This window comes from Cannabis sativa, chromosome 2, assembly GCF_029168945.1.
Source record: "Cannabis sativa cultivar Pink pepper isolate KNU-18-1 chromosome 2, ASM2916894v1, whole genome shotgun sequence".
Lineage (NCBI taxonomy): Eukaryota > Viridiplantae > Streptophyta > Magnoliopsida > Rosales > Cannabaceae > Cannabis > Cannabis sativa.
Genome location: NC_083602.1, coordinates 11,062,959 through 11,069,174, shown reverse-complemented (window position 1 = coordinate 11,069,174; position 6,216 = coordinate 11,062,959). Strand labels below are relative to the sequence as shown.

The 6,216-nt window shown below is 38.6% G+C and overlaps 1 non-coding gene across 1 annotated transcript; it reads right to left on the bottom strand.

Moving 5' to 3' along the window:
• Nucleotides 1–898: 898 nt before the first annotated feature.
• LOC133035244 (small nucleolar RNA R71) lies at nt 899–1,005 on the bottom strand. Its single transcript, XR_009686521.1, has one exon. It is a non-coding gene; the product is annotated as a small nucleolar RNA R71 (small nucleolar RNA).
• Between the last annotated feature and the right edge of the window lie 5,211 nt (nt 1,006–6,216).

Below are 6,216 nucleotides of genomic sequence, written 5' to 3'. Positions count from 1 at the left end.
AAAATTAGTTCTCAAGTTTAGATTCAAGGCTATAAATTTTTCTCGTGAATTAATGTGTGACTTTATTTTATTTTTATTTGAAATTCTTGGAATTACTTTTAGTTGATTTAACATTATTTAGTAAAAAGTCCCTGTGGAGACGAACTTTGATTACTTATCATTGTATTACTTGTTTGTGATTGTGTACACTTGCGCAATTATAAAGCAATAGAATTTTCACAACAAGTTTTTGGCGCGTTCTTGCAAAGTGGAACTTAAGTTCTAAATTTTGTTTTATCAACTAATTGACATTCTAAGAATTTTTGTGCTTTTAATCTTGCTGGTTTGTCTTTGAAATCTCAGGTATCTATAGTGTATGAACCAACAAGAGGACTTTGAACTTGCTCCTATTGACCCCGAGATTGAACGTACATTCCGAAGAAGAAGAAAGGTTCAAAAGGCTGAGGGCCGAGACATCATGGCTGAGAATTTTGATGATGAGGGGATTGCTCAACAAATTGTTAATCCCATCATATTGGCAGATGATCGAGCAAGGGCTATACGAGAGTATGCAGCCCCCATGTTTAATGAGCTCAATCCAGGCATTGTGAGGCCTGAAATACAAGCACCGCAGTTTGAGCTCAAGCCAGTGATGTTTCAAATGCTCCAAACCGTGGGGCAATTCAGCGGGATGCCAACTGAAGATCCTCACCTCCATCTCCGTTCATTCTTGGAGGTGAGTGATTCTTTCAAGATCCAAGGAGTGAGTGAAGAGGTGTTAAGGTTGAAGCTATTCCCATTCTCACTACGGGACCGAGCTAGATCATGGCTCAACACTTTGCCGCCTGATTCTGTGACCAATTGGAATGACCTTGCTGAGAAGTTTCTGAGGAAATACTTTCCTCCTACTAGAAATGCAAAATTCAGAAGTGAGATCATGTCTTTTCAGCAACTTGAAGATGAGTCCACAAGTGATCCGTGGGAGAGGTTTAAGGAACTTTTGCGAAAGTGTCCACATCATGGCATTCCACATTGTATTCAGATGGAGACTTTTTATAATGGCTTGAATGCAGCTTCTCGAATGGTGTTAGATGCATCGGCCAATGGTGCTATTTTGTCGAAGTCTTACAATGAAGCATTTGAGATTTTGGAGACCATTGCAAGTAACAACTACCAATGGTCCAACACTAGAGCTCCAACAAGTAGAAAAGTGGCGGGAGTCCTTGAGGTAGATGCAATAACGGCTTTGACAGCTCAAATGGCTTCCATGACGAATGTTTTGAAGAATTTGAGTATTGGGAACGCTAAAAATATTCAACCAGCTGCTGCCATTCAAAGTGATGATGTCTCATGTGTGTTTTGTGGAGAAGGGCATGTGTTTGAGAAGTGTCCATCTAATCCGGAGTCCGTTTGTTACATGGGAAATCAGAATTTTAATAGAAACAATGGGGCATTCTCAAACTCTTACAATCAATCTTGGAAGAATCATCCTAATTTGTCTTGGGGAGGTCAAGGAGCAAGCTCAAGTACCGCACCAGCCCAAGGAAGACAAGCATATCCACCGGGTTTCTCACAACAACCGTGACATCCACAACATGCTCAAAATTCCCAACCAAGCTCTTTGGAGAGTCTAATGCGGGATTATATGGCCAAAAATGATGCGGTGATACAAAGTCAAGCTGCCTCTCTTCGAAACTTAGAGTTGCAACTTGGACATTTGGCCAATGAATTAAAAGCTAGGCCGCAAGGTTCTTTGCCTAGTGACACGGAAAATCCAAGGAGGGATGGGAAGGAACAATGCAATGCCATTCAGCTAAGGAGTGGCAAGAATCTGAAAAATTCTGAGGAGGAAATAAAGGGTAGTGGGGAGCCCACTTCAATCCAAATCGACGAAAAATTGAGTAACAAAATTGCCCAGGAATTTGCTGATACCAGTCCAGTTGATACAGCAAAGGGTCAGCAACCTGACAGTCAGCGATCCGCACCAGTATGTTCTAGTCCTAAACCACCCCTTCCATTTCCTCAAAGATTTCGGAAACAGCAGCAAGATGGACAATTCAGGAAGTTTTTGGATGTGTTGAAACAGCTCCATATCAATATTCCCTTGGTAGAAGCGCTAGAGCAAATGCCAAATTATGTCATGTTCTTAAAAGATATTTTGACAAAGAAAAGGAGGCTTGGCGAGTTTGAAACGGTCGCTTTGACCGAGGGGTACAATAGCGCTTATGTTGAAGAATAAAATTCCACCTAAATTGAAAGATCCGGGCAGCTTTACAATTCCAATTTCTATGGGGGGACGGGATGTTGGAAGAGCTCTTTGTGATTTGGGAGCTAGTATTAATCTCATGCCCATGTCTATTTTCAAGAAGTTGGGAATTGGAGAAGCAAAGCCAACCACCGTCACTTTGCAACTAGCGGATCGTTCCATGGCTCATCCGGATGGAAAAATTGAAGATGTTTTGGTACAAGTAGATAAGTTCATCTTTCCGGCGGACTTCATTATTCTTGACTATGAGGAAGATAGGGAAGTTCCAATCATTTTAGGGAGGCCATTTCTTGCCACGGGAAGGACTTTGATAGATGTTGAAAAAGGAGAGCTCACCATGAGAGCTCAAGATGAAACGAAGCCACATTCAAGGTTTTCCATCCCATACGTGGCCCGGATGCAATAGGAGAATGCTTAGCAATTGAAGATATGGATCCTAACATGGTTGAGGAGTCTAAATTCAAAGTTAGTAAGAAGGTGAGAAAGAAGATTCTCCTTAAAGAAATTGCTAAGGATCACGAGGCACAAGAAAGCAAAGACAAAGCATCAATTGACTCTAAAAAACCACCCAAAAAGAAGAGAAAGAAAAAGAAGCTTAGTAGAAAATTTCGGTCTCAAATGTTTGAAGTTGGGCAACAAGTGATTTTTTCCAACTCTTTAACGAAGGCTACTCATGGACGACTAGATTCAAGGTGTGATGGATCTTTCTTGGTGGTGAGAGTATACCTTGATGGGGTGGTGGAACTTCGTGATGCACTTTCAAGAAGAAAATTCTTAGTGAAAGGCCAAGGAGTGAAGTTTGGGGGTGGAGAGGTCAACCGAGAAAAGACCTCTATCTCTTTGAAGGATGTTTGAGACTTGTAATTTGGGGGTGCTAAAAGAAAAAGAAAAAAAAAAGATTGAATTGAAAAAAAAAATGAAAATTTTGAAAAAAAGAATGAAAAGAAAAAAAAATCAATGAAGGCACCCCTTGAAAAAAAAAAAAGAAAAAAAAAAAGCAAGAAGAAAAGTAAAAAAAAAAAAAAAAAAAAAAAGAGAAAAAAATATATATATATATATTATATATTATATAATTAGTAAATAATTGTCATGGTGAAATTGAGAAATTATTTTCTTTCTCTGTGCAGGAAATCAAGTGAAGAAGGTTGTGGAAGTGAAGAAATTTCAATTTGGGCAAAGAAACTAAGTTTGGGGTGAAAGATATATGCCCAGTTGCTATAGCAATGGCTTAGCAATTTTATTTGACAGCAAATGTATTTTTATACTGGGCTGATCAAAGGAGTTGTTCGGTTGAAAACAATAAGAACATTTGATTGAAAATTTGTTGAATGAAGCAATCATTGGGTACATGTTCTTTTGTGTGTTCAGTCCAATCATTTGGGCTGATACATTTTAGTTGACTAGTATACTTTAAAAAGAGAGTTATTTGAGAGAGATTGGGGCTGAAATTTTAATTTTTAGTCAACTGGGCCCTTTATGTGACAGCCCATTTATTGGTCAACCCAAAAAAAAAAAAAAAATTACAACCCTACCACATTCATCATCATTATCTTCATTTCCCTTCACACTCAACCCAGCCGCCTTCTTCACCAACACCACCATAACCCCCTTTCACCTCCATCCATTACCAACCCATAGCCACCACTTCCAGTCAACCTTCACCAGAAATCACCAACCCATGCAGAACCCAAACGCACCAACTCGAGCCGAACCATCTTCACCTGTTCACTCAAACACCAACCCGTAACCTCAACTCGCACACAGCCGACATCCATCTCCATTCAGTTCACCACTGTAGCCACTCAGTCGACCCAAATCTGCCAGCATCACCATTACATCCTATTCTTGCTAGCGAGAAGCAAAAGAAGTCAAGCTGCCACAGAGCGTTGACAAAAGTGAGTTGGTAAAATTTTTAATTGTTTGTTTTTTTTGGTTAATTGGACAACTTCTTGGCTGCCGAGTAGTAAATGGAGGTGTGCGGGTGTGTTAAATTTGATAACTTTGCTAAGTGGAGTTTTGAATTGGTTTTGAAATTATTAGTGATAAATTTATCATGGCTGCCAAGTAGTGGTGGATCTAATTTGAGTACTATTGATATTGTGAGGATATTTGGTGTGATATTGGGAGTTAATTGCCGTGGCTGATTTTATTGTGAAATTCTTGGCGTGAAATTGGAAGTTTGGTGTGGGGGATACTTTGATGTGGATAAAATTGATAGTTGGAAGTGTTGAAGTGGTTCTGAAAATTATTTGTGTAGTTCATAATTGGTGGTGTGGCTTTGCAATTGTTGGTGTGATATTGGAATTTTGATGTGCTTTTGAACAATGAACTGCTTGGTGGTAACTATTTGATTTGAATTGGAATTTGGTGTAGTATTGGAAGTGTTGTGGCTCTTGGACATATTATTGTTAGAAGCTTTGTTGTTGTTGTTGTTGTTTGAATAGTTAAAAAGAAAAAACTTAAAAAAAAAGAGAAGTAAAAGCAAGGAGCAATTGTTGTAGCTGCCGAGGGTGAAAGAATTTGGTGTGAATGCTTTGAATTTGAGTTGGTGTGGTTTGGAAAGAGTGGTAATTTTTGAGCAAGAGTGGAGTAAGGATGTAGTAGTGTATTGTTGGAATTAGGGGGTGTTGTGGAGCAGCAATTAAAGAGAAAAGAAGAGGGGGAATCTGTTGTGGTTGTTTAGTGTGCAATTGGGAAAGAAGCAAAATGTCGACAGTCAAGAAGGTCACGCCACGATTTGAGCCCAAGTTTCCGCCGTTCCCTCGGCAAGTTCTCGACCTGTGGGCTAGGCCATCAGCTTCAAATCCGGAGGAGCCCCACGAGGACTCCGAGTAGAGGGAGTTTTCTAATACCTAAGCTATTTTATATTTTTCTGTTATGTGTTATTTTTTTTAATTTTTTTTTAGTTTGTATTGTGCTCATTGTGTGTTGTCTTTTGTGTTTGAAACTTTTATTTTATGTTGTTTATGTGATTGTTAGTTTGACATTGAGAGATTTATGAGTTTTTCAGTGGCCTAGTGCTCTGCTCGATGATGATATTTTCCGCTCATTCCATTATTGTTGCGGCCTAATTTTACTTGTTGCCTTTGCATGCTGAATTGTTGGATATTATGGATGTTTCTCTTTAGTCTCTCCTCCCTAGTTTATACTTGTATTTTTCCACCATGCTTTGCATTTCTCATACGATTATTTCACATGTAATTTTAGCGTCTAGAATTGGTTAGTGCATCTCCTTGAAGCGAAATCCTAGTTAGACTTGTCCCTTAGAAATGATTTAGGCCATCTTTGGACGTTTGAGCCTTTCTAACCTTCCCTATAAAATGAATTTTTCGCTAGTCACCCAAGTTTGAGCCGTTTAGCCTATTCTTGTTGTGCAACCCGATCATACATCTAACGCCAATCTTAATTTGCATTTTCACATATGTCCTAACTTAATTGCTCACTTGTCAAGAGCCAAGTTTCACATTAAGTTTGGGGTGAGTGCGGTGAGTGTAATTTGTGGCGAGCTAATTCAAGATTATACTTTTAGCCACATTGGGGACAATGTTGGGTTGTAAGTTTGGGGTGGGGGAATTAGCTCACAAGGTATATTAGTATGCATTTTTAATAACTTTCTCTTGCTATATATAAGTATAATATAGTACTAAATTCCTTTCTAACATATAAAAAAAAAACAATCAACAAAGAAAAGAAGAAAAAAAATAAGTACATATATATATTCTTGCAACTAAGTTTGGGGTGTTCCACCCATTTGAAGTAAAAAAAAAAAAAAAACAAAGAGAATAAACATAGCAAGAGAAGTCAATTTTAATATCAAGTACTTGTGCGTATAATGAATTAGGGAAGTGAGTCAAAAGAAAAAAAAATCATGGAAGAGGCTCGGTTTTTGACAAGTGAAGTGGTTAGGTGTTGAGCTAGCTAAAATACATCCTTAACCATACCCTAACCCAAGCCTAACATTACAAGCCTAA